Source organism: Capsicum annuum, chromosome 12 (genome assembly GCF_002878395.1).
Source record: "Capsicum annuum cultivar UCD-10X-F1 chromosome 12, UCD10Xv1.1, whole genome shotgun sequence".
Lineage (NCBI taxonomy): Eukaryota > Viridiplantae > Streptophyta > Magnoliopsida > Solanales > Solanaceae > Capsicum > Capsicum annuum.
The window spans coordinates 187,439,416-187,456,638 of NC_061122.1; positions in this window are offsets into that span (position 1 = coordinate 187,439,416).

The following is a 17,223-nucleotide window of genomic DNA, read 5'->3' on the forward strand; positions in this document are numbered from 1 at the left end:
TGAAAGAGATCTATTGGTGGAATAACATAAAGCGGGATGTGGCAAATTTTGTGGCCAAGTGTATGGTTTGTCAATAAGTGAAGGTGGAGCACTTGAGACCTAATGGATTTTTTCAAGAGATTGAGTTGCCCTAATGGAAGTGGGAAGCGATTAATATGGATTTCGTTATTGGTCTTCGGCGATCTCGCTATCAGTTTGATTAGATTTCGGTCATCATGGATAGGATGACTAGGTCCTTCCATTCCCTATCTGTGAGAAATAATTACTCTGCTAAGGATTATGGAAAGTTGTTCATTCAAGAAATCATCAAGTTGCATGGTGCGGTCGTTTTTATTATATCTGATCGTGGTACTCAGTTTTTATCTCACTTTTGGCGTTTCTTTTAGAGAGGTTTGGGAACTAAGGTGAACCTTAGCACCGCTTTCCATCCTCAGATGGACGGACAAATGTAGAGGACCATTCAGACATGAAGGATATGCTTAGATCCTATGTGATCAATTTTGGTGGTAGTTGGTTGATCATTTGCCCCTCATTGAGTTTGCATATAATAAAAGCTACCACTGTAGTATTGGGATTGCTTCGTTTAAGGTTTTGTATAGTAGGATATGTTGTTATACTAGTGGGTGGTTTGAGGTTAGTGAAGCTAGCTTATTTGGTCCTTATTAGGTTCATCAGGCTATGGAGAAGGTGAAGGTAATTTGAGATAGGCTTAAGACTTTCCAAAGTCAGCAAAAGTCCTATACAGACGTGAGGCGAAGGGAGTTGGAATTTGAACTTAGAAATTAGATGTTCTTGAAGGTGTTTTCCATGAAGGGAGTGATGTGGTTTGGAAAGAAAAGAAAGCTCAGCCTCAGTTATGTTGGTCTGTATCATATTTTGAATGGGCAATGTGGCTTATGAGTTGGAATTTCCTTGAGTTTGGGTTCCATTCATTTGGTTTTCCATGTGTTGATGTTGAAGAAGTGTGTAGGTGATCCTTCCTTGGTTGTTCATTTGGAGAGCATTGGTGTTTCAAATTTCTTATCTTATGAGGAAGTCTGGTGGAGATTTTGGATAAGCAGGTCCGTTAATTACGAGCAAAGGACGTGGCTTCAATAAAGGTTTTATAGAGGAACCAAAAGTGTAAGGAAGCTACTTGGGAAGCTGAAGAGGATATAAATTCTCAATATCTAGTCTTGTTTTCTGCTTCGGACAATCGTGCTTGAGGTATGCATATTCCTTGACGTCTTTGTTTTTTGACTTTGTTAAAGAAAATTGTGATTTCCTTAATAACTTTGTTTTCTGTCTTTGTTAAAGGTAAGTGTTGTTGAGTTTGGAGTCAAATCGTGCTAATGAAAGCCTTATCTCATCATTTGGGGATTAATGATCCTAAGGGAGGGGGGAGAATTAACACACCAGATTTTGGTCCCTAAAAATTTCATGATCATTAAGCTTACTATCCTCACTACAACTTACTCTGAGAGTCTTAGGGTGTTATTGCGGGTCTTAGGGACCCAATTGTAGCCTGCCCAATATGTTGGCCTAGAGTTTTTGTCTTGACTATGACTTGGACCCTACAAGTTGTAGGGTCTCATAATGAGTCGTAGGGTGTGAATCGTAAGGAAACCAGTATACTAACCTAAAGTTCCTGTTGTGATTGCGACTAGCATATTATGAGTCGTATGGTATAACTCATAACCAGACCAGTATGGAGTGACCCTGGACATGGTCTAGACTTCGATTAGACTAAACGAGTCATAGAGTGACCCTACGAGTCATGAGGTCACCCATAGCAACTGGGCGTCGGTTTTTAGTTTTTTTAATTAAGGACATCCTGGTAATTTCCCTCCTACCCCACTTAGCCCCCACGACTTAAAACCCTCTTTGGGACTTCATTAACATACTATTCACAATCAAAACACTCTCTCAAACTCTCTAAATTCTCTCAATAAGATAGTTAGAGTTTTCAAGAAGTTGATCAATTAGAGCTTCCAAGGGCAAATTCTCTCCATAACTCTTGATATTTCAGGCATGTTACTCTTTCCTAATTCTCAATTTACAAAAAACATGTGTTTTACATGGTTTAAATGGTATGGATTTGAGTGTGGGTTTTGTTATGGTTGAGGGTCTTGACATGATTGATTTTTAAATTGCTTTCCCATGATTTATTATGCATTGCTTATGCTTTATTAATGGTTTTGAACTTATTGGATGCATGGGTATGATGAATAAACTAAGGGGTCATGGTTTCCTCCAAATTGGTGTTTTGAAATTGGAATTAGTTATGAAAAAAATTGTGTTCCCTCAACCCATTTGTGTAAACGGCTGTAAATTATGAAATTGCTACTTGATTTGACTTACTCACTATGTTATTGCATTGCATAATTAGTTAAATAATGAACATAAATTTTGAAGTCCTTGTTGGCTATGTTTTGATTTAATAAACAAAGGGGGTTAAGACATTCCACTAATTTGAATTGACGAACTAAAGGAGGTCGAGGCATTCCCCTAAGTAAACATGTTTGTTATGGCGTAGAGTTAAGCTTGCAAGTGTAAGGGTATGACGATACCTATGGTGTGCCGTAACGGTTAAATCTTTGATTGAATAAATGGGTTATGTGAAACTTATTTTTATTTTTGAGCTTAATGGGAGTTATGTAGCTAAGCCATAAAGGTGTGGGTCTTGGATGACTTATGCTGGAAACTTATGTTTGCCGATGTGAGGTTTAGTCTTGATAACTATGTGCAAAGTTTACACTATTGATATAATTGTATCTTGGATTTACATGGGGTCGGGGAATTTCCTGGTCATCCTTAATACCTCTGGTTCGTGCGGCTAACACGCGCTGGGGCTTTTTCAGCAGGAGATCTCAACCCATATAGCCCATTGGTGCCTATTTATGATGGTTGAGCTACATAGTCCAGGATAAAGATTTTACTTCATTCTAAACCTTGTTACCTTTTTCCGTCATTACATGTTTATATATTTATATGATTATATGCATTGGCTTTGAATAACTTTAGAATTATGGTTCATGGCATTATTTTATCCCCTATCCCTGAGTTACGTGCTAGTGCTCAACCCACTAACTGTCTCTAAATGTTGTATCCCTATGCGATGCAGTGTAACACTCTGAGATCCCATCCCGAGATGTCACACGGTGCTTATGGACCCAAAGGACCACAAGCTAACCCTTTTTCAGATATCTGTACCTGTACACTGCATAATATCTAAAATAAATACGGAAACTTGGCATAAGGTTCAACACATCTATACATACTCAAAATTGAATACTAATACAACCATCTGAAAAGCCTCTAAACTGTCTGAACTGTGGAGTTGATGGGACAGGTCCCCAACTAACTCCGTCAACTGAAAATAAACAAAATCTGAAACAATAATAGAAAACTAAGATTCGTCCTCGAAAGAAGAGGACTCACTGCTACTGCTACTGATGGGGACTGAACTGCTGAGGATAATCTGGATCTTGTGCCTCTGAACCTATGGTGTCAAATAAAACACCATAGCGCAATGCGTCAGTACAGGAATATACCGAGTATGCAGATGAGGTAGGCTAATGCATGCACAATATCTAAACCGAATAATAATGAAAGATGTCGCATGAGAACACATACATGAATGAACAGAACATGAATACAATCATCGCAACTCTAGATACTGAAACTCACATACCACTTTATTGCAGACTGGACTCACTACTGAAACTGAGATACTGAATTACTGACTCCTCTAATACTAATAACTGAGGATCTAGATGTGCTTACATCAAGGACTATACTCTGAGCTTACTGCTTTCGACTGACAGAATTAGAGATCAACTTTGCTAACAGATTATTCTGGAAACAATTATCAATGATAAGAAGTATGATTATATCTGAATCTGATGACAAAAATATTCAATAAAAATCTGATACTGTGATCAAGCCTGTCTGGCGGCATATCTCTGAATATGATATCAATCAACTGTATATGTGACCAAGCCTATCGGTCGTGATGGTCCATGAATCAACGAAACTATTTGAGTTCCTCATAACGGTAGATGACTGTATCTGACAGTCCTGATTTTTAAAGATTGATTTTGAAATTGAGACTGAATCTAAAATTGAAACTGTGGGAAGTAGTCACTTAACCGACATGCCCCAACCTACCATAAGTGGGGTCCAACCTCTACCCCAGGTTGGGAGGGTGCCAATATCGTGCCACGGGTAAAGACATTATCTTTATGTGCATTATCTTTATGTGACCCTCATCTATCAGGTGCTCAAACGAGAATGGTGGAGCCCTCATCTAACAGGTCAAGCCACCTCATCTACCCTCATCTAACAGGTATGATGTCTCTCATCTACCCTTAACTAGTAGGTATGATGTCTCAACCTACGCTAGATACGTAGTTCTGGAGCACAAAGATTGCATCTAAGAATCACACCCTCTATTGGTAGGTGAGTTCCCATCCTTGAGCTCGCTTGGTGCTAGTTTCTACTCCCAACTGAAAGACTCTGACTAAATTCTTAAATGAGCACAACTGAACTGAATCTGATACTGATCATGTTTCTCAAAAGATCTAACTGAGTTACGCTGAGATTACTTAGTTCCCTATCTGACGGAAAAGACATCGAATCATAGTATCTGACTGATGATACAAAGCTTGAATAGATTACTCAAATCACTTCTGAGATTAGAATTGAATCACTTGAATACTATTAAATCTGAGCTGATTACAGGACCAAGGCTAGATTACTAGCGATACAGAGATTACAGAGATTTCTGAGATTACTGGGCTTTCTTAAGTTCCGCACTTGTCTGAGGATACAGAGTTCTATAGTTCACTGAGTTCTGAGAATCATGGATCAATTAAAATTATCGAGAAACTGACACGGACTCTAGACAACAGCTTTATTTTCGGGTATAAATAGCCCCAGAACTCGATAGCATAAAAGTAAGCATCATCATTCATTCATCATCACAATCATTCAAGCATCTTCACAAGTAATTCAGGAATCATGCCATATGTTCATTTCCACAATCATTAAATATCACCTCAAGCATTTAAGGATCTCGAACGTCTATTCATCATCACAGTCACCAAGGAGTCACTTTAAGCATTTCGAAATCATAATCATATAATAACGTAGGAGACACATGCTACTAGATTGTACTCCCTTCAACAAGGTTTTACCTCAGCTATTTCATACCTATATCAATCTTGACATGTGTTTGGATATCCCATGGCTTAGGGAGACTTCATACTATCACGTCATAACTTACTTGCTAACCACTTGACATGTATTAAAAGCTTAACATATATCAAGAGCACATAATTGGGGGAATTTACAACCATCATATCTCGACTTGTTCACTAGGGTCTTTCAAAAACCACTAGACATGACCGATTTTACACCTACTAGGGAATTTCATGCTATCTTGGCACATTTCACTCACTAAGGCATTTTATCAAACACTAGGCATGCATGGACTAGCTCACAATTTGGGGTTTCTTATTCAACATACTATAGTGGCCCTTATGCTTCACCTAAAATCTTTATCAAACCTATGGGGAACGTTCTTCACTTATTTAACCATTTCTACACCCAAAAGTCATGAACACATCACATGGAAAAATAACTTCAAGAGGGTCTATCACAAATATCACATGAATTCCACATACAAGGGTCAAAGCTCATAAATTTTGTAGGCAAACATAAATCAAAACTCAACAACACATTAAGCATCCATTTCAACTCATACAAATCATTAACAACTCATAAACATAAAAATCTTTTAGTTTTAAAAAGGGTTCTTGAGCTTCTTGGATGAAAGGGACCCAAAAATCAACATCTACATACCTTAACCTTTGAAATTGGATGAACTTTAGTTCTTGAAACTTTATCCACACTTGAAATAAATAAATTCTTAAAGCCCACACTATGAAGAACTTGATTCTTGAAGAAATCTTGAAAAATTTATGGATGAATTTTGGAAGATTAGGGTTCTTGAATGAAATCCTAGATATTCTTGAGAGAATTGGAAAAGAAAATGATTGAATTAGGGTTTGAATGAGGGTTCCTCATATTAATAGAGGCTAAAAAAAGGTGGGAAATGAACCAAATACCCTTGCAAAAATACCCTTGAATTGCTGGAAAAATATACTTGACGCCATCCGTGACAAGTCGTCAGGTCCGTGATAGGCCGTCACAAAAGGGGTCCAAATTCTTGATTTTCTGCCCAGGGCTGACGACATCGTCAGAAATATCATCAGAATGTGACGACGTCGTCAAAAGGTCGTCAGAAATATGATAGCCCGTCAGAAACGTCGTCATCGTTTTCAGCTTGACATGCTGGAATAAAATGGGGATAACTCTTTGCTCCGATATCTGAATTAGGCAAAATTGGTATCGTTGGAAAGCTAATTCAAATATATTTCATTTGATATATACAAATCCACCCATTTCTTCATATACAATGAGTTATGATTGATTGAATTTTACCCAAATTTTTACGGTCACTAAAACTTGAACGATAGGAAAGCTTTCAACTCGAACATGAGTTAGGGGACCTCTATGATCTTAATTCATGCTCAAATATATTCCCACATGATTCAAAGTATTTCATACTTGGAAGGATATTTTTGAAATATTTTGACTCGGATTTTCGCTTTACCAAATACGCTCTAAGGCTCAGACTGAAAGAGTATTTTGCGGGGCATTACATGCAGGCACTGAAGATACTTTTACTTTTGCTTCACAATTTTAGGTGGATCGGCTTGGCTCGTCGGACGGTTGTGGGAACTGGTGAGCTTCCATACTTTGGATACTTGGTCATTTCATCGGTTTCCCTCCATAGGTTAGAATTAAAGGCTCCACATTAATATTTTAATTATCATTGTCATTATCAGAGACGAGGGCATGTCTCAACTTATATTAATTTTTGGTTTTGTTAGACTCTTTGTGGATAAAACTGTGGACTTGGGTAATGGTTATTGGTTACCGATTATCGATTGTCTGTTGTTGATAAACCTTAAATATATTTAAGTTGTTAAGCATGTTATCTTGTTATATGTTTGGAATTTAGCCGTTGCTAGTGTATGATGATATATTTAGCTAGGTAAAAGGGGTGGTCTTTGGTCCTCGTTGGACTTGAGATGCCCGTCTCGGCCAAACTTTAGTTCGGGTCGTGACAGGGAACATGCACCAGTATCCTTTTTTCTTTGTTTACAAGGAAAGTGAATGTTAGCATATCTTCTAGTGTTATAGGAGTCATTTTTGTGCGTTGCCTCTTAGTGGTTCCTCCTGGTTTTATGGCATCTGTGGGACCCGAATAGGAGACGATGAAGGTATAATAGGTGGTGATTAGTGGAGTTGAGGAACCACCTGTTTGTCCGAGTATATGTCCTTCAGTGTGACTGGTAGATGTGGAAGTGACCAGTCTGATTAGCTCATTGGAGGGGTGAGAGTGAGTTCAAGCTTTCCATCTGGGATACCATGTTGTTGGCTTGCATGTAGTTTCTTTCAGTTTCTATAAGGTGCTGATTTTGTATAAAGTGTGCGTGCAACAGGTTGTGATAGCTTTGCACTAGTTCTGGTATTGTCTCCATTGGCGGCATATATTCCATCAGGATAGAGTTTTCATGTTTTGCCCATAATTTATGTTTATTATCATTTAACTATTGTCTTGTGGAGCGGGATACAGAAGGGGTTGTGTCTGATTTTGTGTCAGTGGAAAGCTCCAATTTGCTTGGTAGATTGGAATGTTCTGAGGTAGTTGGTGGGAAGACATTACATTTTGGTTGTGCATGTTCCAGTTGTTGGTTTGGGAGTCCCACATTTAATCTTCCAGATTGTTTTCCATAGGGATGTTTGGATTATGGTTGAAGGGTCTGTTCCTTCCTGGGTATCTTCTAGGCATTTTGAGAGATTGAGGAGTTTTGTTTGATTATTTCCATTATAGTGTGTTGAGTTATAGGAAGAACAGTTGTAGGTTCCATAGGTATAGTATTAGGGTTAATGATGTTAGGTTCTGCCCTAGAAGTCTTAGAAAGTTATTTGATTCATTTTATTTTATTTTTTTGCATTTTTTCATTAATAGAAGTGACCAATTGTCTAACTCTTCCTTTGGCATTGACATTGTTGGAAGTACAGTTATTAAAAATCATGAGTAGTTTCTTGTGTAATCTTAGGTAGAGAGTGGACTGAGGGATTTGATATGGCACTGAGTGTTGTCTTTAATTAATTTGGTGAAATGTCTGTGTATTTTGAGAGATTTGATAAGATTGGGGTTAGGTTAGTACCATGCGTGTGTAGGGGATTTAATTGGGATATAAAAGGGGTAGGAGGACTTTGTTAAGAACTAGTGGGAGTATCAGTAGAGGAACTATGGGTATCCTGCGGTGTCAGTGAATTAATATGGGATATCAAAGGAGAAGTACAGCTAGTTTGGGTACTAGTTGTAGCAGTAGATAGAGTACCATGGTTGATTTGTGTAGTATCTAGTTTAGTTGAGGTACTAAGGATCGTAGTAGTAGGGGTCTTTGTAGTAAATTCCTTGTTAGGGTTAGACGTGTGTTTTGCATGTGCATGGGAAGATGGGTGGTAGTTTGTCTGGGTGACGTGGTTAGGTTTTGGTCCAAAGAAATGGTTGGATGGATAGGATGAACAGTAAGGTCCTTTTTGTGATGGGGGGGGGGGGGGGGGGGGTACACATAGTAGAAGATATGAGATGCTCGATTTTGTTTTCCCATTTTTTTCTAAATAACTAAAATTATTTGGAGAATTGTAAGAAGGTATATTTTTTTCCTTTTTCATGGACATATAATTTTTATTCTTTGCGTTTCTCCCCTAACTAGCGGTAGTCCACATATATTCCACTTTTTTCTGTTTTCATCATCTACTTTTTTCCTTTTTTTTTTTAATTTTTTCTACACTTATTCCGTCGTTCATGGCAGTTTTTCCATTATTTTGATGAAGTGATGACTCAGGTTCCTCTCCACTTTTGTTCAAGTTGTTCTTTTTTGGATAATGATATAAATTGTGACCTAGGCAGCCACATGATTGACAAAGAATAGTAGAACTTTTCAAATGGATTTTTTGGAGGTGGGATCCAATGAGAATATTGGTGGGTAAAGGTTTATTTATTTGGGTTAGGATGCAAAGTCTAGCATATCGTCCTCTAGAGGTATTTTTGGTAAACCTGTCGATTTTTAGGATCCTACCTATCATGTTGCCAATTTTTTGAAGGATTTCTAAGTCATGGTATTCAGTGGGAAGTTCGGAGAGTCTAATCCAAATGGTAGCGTAAAGTATCTTTTCAGCTAGAGGGTTGAATTTAGGTTTCCATTTGCATGTTGAAAGATATTGGGATCCTATAAAAAAGGGGCGTTGGTGTAGGATTTTGTGGTAGTTTGGTTGGTGCATTAAATTGATGAGGTATTAATACTCCCTTAGGCTATTAAGTTCAACTCCTCATTTAGGTTCCAGAGGGATTTTAGGTAGTTTCTCATATAGTTGTAACATATTTTGTTTCCAAGAGGCTTGATGATGACAACTTGTTCCCAAGGTGCATAAAGTCTTTATTTATCCGTGATGAAATGGGAATGAAGTAGGGGTGATTAGAGGAGTTTTCCTGTTCATCTTCTAGATTGATAAGATTAAAATCTTTTTGTTTAGAGTTTATGGGGATGGCATTGTTATCTAGTATTAGTTTATCTTGTCAATAAATTACTTGTATTGATGTGAAGTGTACTTGCATACAGTTAATGCATTCGGGGTGTGGAGTTATTGCAGATAATTTTTCTCTTTCTAGTATTCTAGAGAGAAGCCAGAGCATAACTATAACTTCCCTTTTAAATTATGGAAGATTTCTTGTATATATTTTTAAAGACATCATCTTTAATTTGACATTCTTCCTTCTAGCTATGGGTGGACATAAAATATCAAAAACTGAATTATCGAATCGAATCGAATTTATCGAAAAATTTGGTTATTGGTATTCGATAATTTGGTATTTGGGATGATATTTGGGAGTAAAATTTTAAAATTACGATATTTGGATTTAGGATTGGTAAAAAATATTACTACCATTTGGTATTTGGTATTTTCCGAAATTCTAATTATAGTTAAGTGACCCATAGGCCACATACCTAGTCGACACTTCAAAGATCACATACTTGTGTGAATATTGCTCAAGCAAACTTTGAACTGTTAAACACAGTCATAAAGTAGACTCTTAACTTTACACAACAGACTTCTTTGCAACCAACATATGATAACTTTTGAAGAAAATATCACACTAAGACTGAAAATCAGGGCGTGGAAGGGAACAACAAAAAAGAAGTCTTCATGATATGATACATAACACCATTGCTGGTTGTACTTGCCCAACTCTAATGTTCCTAACGTAGGTCGGAATATGAATTTAACCAAGGATACTTGGTCAAGCTTTCTTAATCCTTGTGTTCATATGTCAACCGTGGATAGAAGTAAAACTCAGCATTTGGTAGATAACATAACATATATTACTCTCCATCACATTTATAAAAATTAATATTATGACTTTACATCACATTTGCATCCAGTTCATTACATCCAGTTCGTGTTGCATCCAATTTGATGTAAATGTTATTCGTGTTATATCCAATTCTCCCCTTCTTGGAGTTGGATCAAACTACAATAACATAGGTTTTAAAATGTTTCATTAATTGAGTGACACGTATCAACGTGTAACAAGACCAAATAAAATTAATTTTTTCTGGTGTAAAACTATGTATTCAGAGGTGTCAAACTACCAAATAAAATTGATTTTTTTTTAAAACGTTGGTTGAAAATCACCACTATTATCACCGAATTGGATCACTATAAGCATGTCTAACTTTAATATGGTAATACCGAATTCCGTACCGAACCCAAATTTAATTTACCGATTACCGAACCGAAGTTTAATGGTATGGTATTTGGTATCTACTTTCAATTACCGATTATCGAATTACCAAACCCAAATTATAAAAATACCGAATCGAATACCGAATGCGCACTGCAACATTCCATCTTACCTTTTCATTTCAACAACGTGGTTAAACAATTACTTAACCCATATTTTCGCAGGCTACTGGACACTTAAATAAAATAGGAAAGATGCTTCACTATCTATCTTCCCTCGATTTATAGAAGTTTAAAATCTTTTCGTCTAAGAATGAGTCACCTAAATATAGAAGATTTATAATTTTTCTTTCATAAATTATTTATCAATACTTGAATAATATAAATTCTAAATAAATTAAAGGAATTAAATCCATAAAAATTATTCCTAAATATTATGTAGCAACACATCAGAACCAACAAAAAAGAAGAAAAGAAAACATCCGAATGAAGGAGAATTCAAAATTTTTCCCGAATTCAAAATCCCCCTCCCCCCCCCCCCCATCACTTAAACAAAAAAAAAAAAAAAAAAAAAACAAAAAAAAAAAGAAAAATACAATATTTTTCCCGAATTAAAAATCCCCCCCCCCCCCCCCCAAAAAAAAAAAAAAAAGGACTGACGTGAAATATAGCAAAAAAAGATAAAAGCTTATCATCTTTAGCAAAATTGTATGCTTTTCAAAATATAATACTGCAAATCACACACACACACATTCTCCAAATTATAACTCAGGGTAAATAAGAATTGTCCTTTGCAGCGTGATCTATCGCAATTATAATTTATGATATTAAGTAGCCTTTTGACCATGAAAATTAAAATTTTTTGGAGTTGGAGTTGAAATTGAAGTTGAAATTGTGTTTGACCATGTCTTTTTTGAATTTTTTCTTTTTACTTTTGAATTTTGTTTTTTAAATATGAATTTATACCCTAACTTTTACAAACAATCAAAATCACCCAACTAAAATTTACCTACTAATGGAAAAAGAACACAATTAACCACTATTATAAAAATAATTACATATACATGACCATATTTAATAAATTTCAATTATGACATATATAATATTTACATTAATAGCCGTTTTCTCATATTTGAAAACTTGAAATATGGATGTTATATTAACAGATTACTGCTTCCTGTTTTTTAGGTAACAAATATTATCTTTCAAACAATTTACTTTTTTAGGAATTTATTTAATTTATTTCCTTCATTTTCCGTTCCTAAAAAATAGGAAATGATGAGTTGTTATTAAATTTTAAGGTGCCACTAATTTATTTCTTTAATTTTCTTATACATGAAAGATTTTACTGTGTGTGAATAAATTATTTCTATATAAAACATGTTTTGCATATTTATGGTATATTATATCATATACCATAAATATATAAATATGCTTAGTATGTTTCTTTATACTTTGTATTTTTATATATGTGTGTATATGGTATATACATGGTATAAACTTCATATATAACATACCTTGTATATTTATATTATGATATGCTTTGTATGTTTCTTAATACTTTGTATATTTATATATGTGTATATGTTATATACATGGTATAAACTTTATATTTAACATACTTTGTATATTTCTATTATAAATATAATACTTTATATATTTATGGGTATAAATATAAATTAGCAGTAAAATAATGTCTTAAATAAGAGAGATAATTAAATAAGGGATAAAAATAATGATGAGAGAGAAAAAGAGATATATATTAATTAGGGTAACATTAAGTTTGAAATTATAATTTTCTTATTCTTTAAAACTGCTATAAACGTAATATTGAAAAAGTGATGTATAAAGAGAATTTTATGTAAAAATTTAAAAGATTAGGGTTATATGTAATAATAGTAAAAGTTGGAATTAGAGTTGGAAAATTGTGAAAACAACAAAAACCTGTTTTCCCTTTTCAGAAAAAAATTTTGAAATTATTTTCTGAATTTTCATGGCCAGACACCACAATTTCCAACTCCGAAATTTTTTTTTGGGAAAAAGGAAAAAATTTTCATGACCAAACGGCCCTAAGTCTATTGATCTTAAATATATGATAAAAGATTTTATTTTTGAAAAAAAGAATTAATATAAATTGAGCCGGAAGGTGTATCATTCTATCTCCATGAACCTTGATACTTCTATCAAATTACCGGTCCATGAAATCGACTGTGAGAAACAATTATTGCAATTGAAGTTCCATTGGTTCTCCATAATTGTACCCATATTGAAATTTCATGTTTTACACCAATACTTATGTATGATACAAAAACAAATTGAAGAATTTTTTCTCTCTATATATACAAGGAGTCTTGAACCTAATAGGAACTATAAGTTGTCAAAATTTTACTTAATATAGTTTTTCCTATAATATATTTTAGGATTTTTTAATTTTAAAGTTATTTTTATCTGGGGAAAAGTGAAATGAGAACTTTATCTAAAGAAGAAACTTTTAATGAACGGCAAAAAGTTAAAACAATAATTCTAAGGCCCTTCAGACTTTTAATATAGCTAGTTTAGTGTGCGTGCTTTGCACGTGTATATTATTTCAAGCAATAAAAAAAAGTTATTAACGTTAAAATAAATGTGATATTTCATTAACATTAAAAAGAAAAATTCTTTTTATTAATTGATACATGAAAGCACGCTATTATTCAAGCAATAGAACTTAACTTGAAAAATATTAATTACTATTATTATTATCATGCATCATAACAAAGAAGATAAAAAAGAAAAGACTATATTTAGAAGTATACATAGTTTGTTTTAATCTTCGTAGACAGAGATACCTGAAACCTATTATTGGTGGAGGTGGTAGGTATCCCGTAGAATTAGTTAAGGTGTGCGTAAACTGACCCGAACATCACGATTATAAAAAAAAATGTATATATATGCTACATAACTTTAAATAATGCAAAACTTTAATTGATGAAAAAATCATGCTAATCAAAGAAAATGATAGAGAGAAGATTAGTTAAAAATATTAATGGTGCTCTAAAATTTAATCTAGAGTTGCGACTAATCAATTTTTTCATGATATTTAGAATTTTAAAACCAACTAAATTTGGAGTTATTAAAGTCATATGATTATGTAAAAACTCTTTATATCTAAAGTATTTGAAATTTACTACTACAATATATTACTTTGACTTTTTAGGTCTTTTTACTCTAATATTTAGAACCAAACTAATATTGAAAAATTTGAATTTAATTTTTAAATTATAATTCATCTATAATCTATAATATATTAAAAACGTGAAAACCCTTAGAAAAGTGATTTAAATTTTTTGTCCTTCATTAAAATACTTTACTTTAGACAAAATAGTCTTTTCACTTATTTATATAATATTTATTAGATTAATAATATCAAATATTGAGTATAATAAATATATGCAAAAAAATAAATAGGGTTTTTAGTTGATATATGGAAAGATTATATGGAATTCGTCTTTTAGTTCGTATATGAAACAATTATAGGAATTCTATTATTACTCAATTAGGAATCAGTTTGTATACGGAAAAATTATAGGAATTCTATTATTAATAAATTAGGACAACACTTCCCACGACTCTTTTTGCAATATATGGGGTTAATAACATGCAATTGGTGTAGCTTACACATTGTTCTTCTTATCATTTTTTTGATTTATTATTTATTTAATATCGATTATTTTGCTTTGTAGTATGTGTTTATTTTTTCTAATGTTTGAAGATCTAACTTTTTGTGTATATATTTTTTATGGTGTATTTGAAGGTCTAACATTTTTATGTATATGTTTTCTTTTTTTTTGAAAAATTTTTATCGAAAAATTGAACAAACAAGCATGTTGTAGTCGAATAATAAAGCAGACGAAAAAATCAAAGAAGCATGGCAGTCAAAAAATTCAAAGGTTTATATTCTCTCTCTCTCTCTCTCTCTCTCTCTCTCTTTACCTCTATTTAAATAAAAAAATTTTAAAAATGATTCAAACTTTTCGTCTTTCATTAAAATATTATAAAATAGACAAAATCTTCTTTTCACCTTTTAATAAATTATAGTCATCAACAAATATTTAATTATTTACCTAAATTTAGAACTTTTTTACCATACCTTTTACGTATAATTTTTTTTTAATTTTTTTTTTCTCCAAGGACCAACGTTCACAATTTTTTTGGTGGCAAAAAATGATTGTCGTATGTCTGAGTTATAATACTTTGATATTTTCGGATTCATTATAGCTTTAGAGTTTTCTTTGACAAATAGATTCTTTATTGAGGTTAAGTTTTTGTTTAGGTTTAATCGCAAATGTTCTTGTGGTTTGAGGTAAGTTTTCTAAAATTTTGGTATGATTTTTATATTTATAAAAATAAATTTTCATATACTTTGATAGATAGACGATTGTTAATTAAGAAGATTTCTTTTGTGATTTAAGTATGTTCTTGAAGTTTAAAATAATAAATTATCATGTATTCTTGATAGATTATCGCTAATTGAGAAGTTTTCTGTGATTTTTATTTATAATAATTTATTAATATAATAGATATAGATATATCTCTAGAAGATCAAGTTTATACTTTAATCGTAAAATATGATTTAATTAATGTATATGTTAGAGAATTATTTTCATAAAACTATTTATTCACACAGGTATGTCACGAGAACTTGCAAACCCAACATCATATATTTGTCAAATTCAATTCAATATCACCTACTTGAATCAAAGTAGAAGTGGATTAAATGATAGGGTGCAATAGCCACTTTTTAATTGCTGAATTTTTCTTTACTTTATTGTAGTTTAGAATGTGTTTTGATAGGCGTTTGGCCATAAAAGTAAAAAAAAAATGGAGTTAAGTTGAAGTTGGAGTTGTAATTAGAATTATAGTTTTAGTTGAGTTTGACTATGAATATATATTTTGTGAGAGAAATGAGGATGAAAAAAGTGAATATAGGTTGAGATTTGTTTCACTTTTTCAAAGTTTTATTTGGAGTTTGTACGGCCAAACATCATTTCTTGAATAAAGTGAAAAATATTTTCGAAAAGAATTGCTTTCTCATGACCAAACTTAGCCTAAGTGTATTAATACGAACATAATTTTAACTTTTGATGTTAATGAAAAATTTTGTTCACTACATTTAATTTCGCTCCTTAATTATTAGTATGATAGTGGTTATCATGTTCCTCTTTAAACACACTTTTTAGGTTAAAAAATTTACGTTAATTCTGGTAAAATTTAAAATTGTTGATTTTTCCCTAAAAGATAATTTTTTTCTTTGCTTATTATCATATTTTATCCATCAATATGAAGATGCGAAGAAAATAATACGAGATGCCATACTATTTGAAAGACAATATTATATATATTATTTAAATAGACATATGTTTGTTTCAACGTCAGTTGATACTTTTAATATATAGTTTTATTGCTTGATGCAAGACACACATGCAACACACGTACACTAACCTAGTTCAAAATAAGAGTAAGAAGGAGTTGAAGCGTAGTCAAGTATGTAGGCTGGTGGTTAAAAGTAAACACAAACTATAAAAAAAATGTAATGTTCTACTATTAAAACTGAAAATCATATTCTGAATTAAAGTCAACCAATAATAACAACAAATAAAATGTAATTCTTAAGTGAGGCTTAGAAGAATAGAATATACGTTGACCTTACTCCTATTTTGAAAAGGAGAAACAAAATAATGCCAATTCATTCTTTTAAGTACTAGCAGTCCAAGAAAGTCGCTAAAATACACAATGTGCAAGGACTTTTCGATTTTTATAGGATACAAGCACAAAAAATAAGTTCAACTAATCCAATAGAAAAGAACGACAAAAGAAAACTCTGGAACATAAGTAAACAAACAATAATCATTTTAGATAAATTCGAGACTATCTTACATACATCCATAACAATCAAGGAAAAGATATTTAGCTAAGTACATAACGCATTTTAAGAGATAAATTGGATAATTACATGACATAACTAATCTTCTCAAGACTTAAAAAGAAAAAAAGAAGAAACATTGACAAACAAAATTAAGAATTACCTGCAAAATATTTACTTATTTTTCATTGATTTAAGTATAAATGTCACAAAATAATCCATCGAACATATCATCTATGAGAACACCTTCAATTGGGATAATTCAAATCTCATCATTTTGTAGTAAATCGATAAATCAACATGTTTGATAATTGTCTATGATTATCCAAAAGCATAGAACAAAACAAAAATATTAACCAATTAAATTCAAAACTCTCAAATCTTTTTAATTCAAAAACAAAGAAAATAATTAAAACTCCCAAACTCTTGAACACGTACTCGATTCTTTGTCA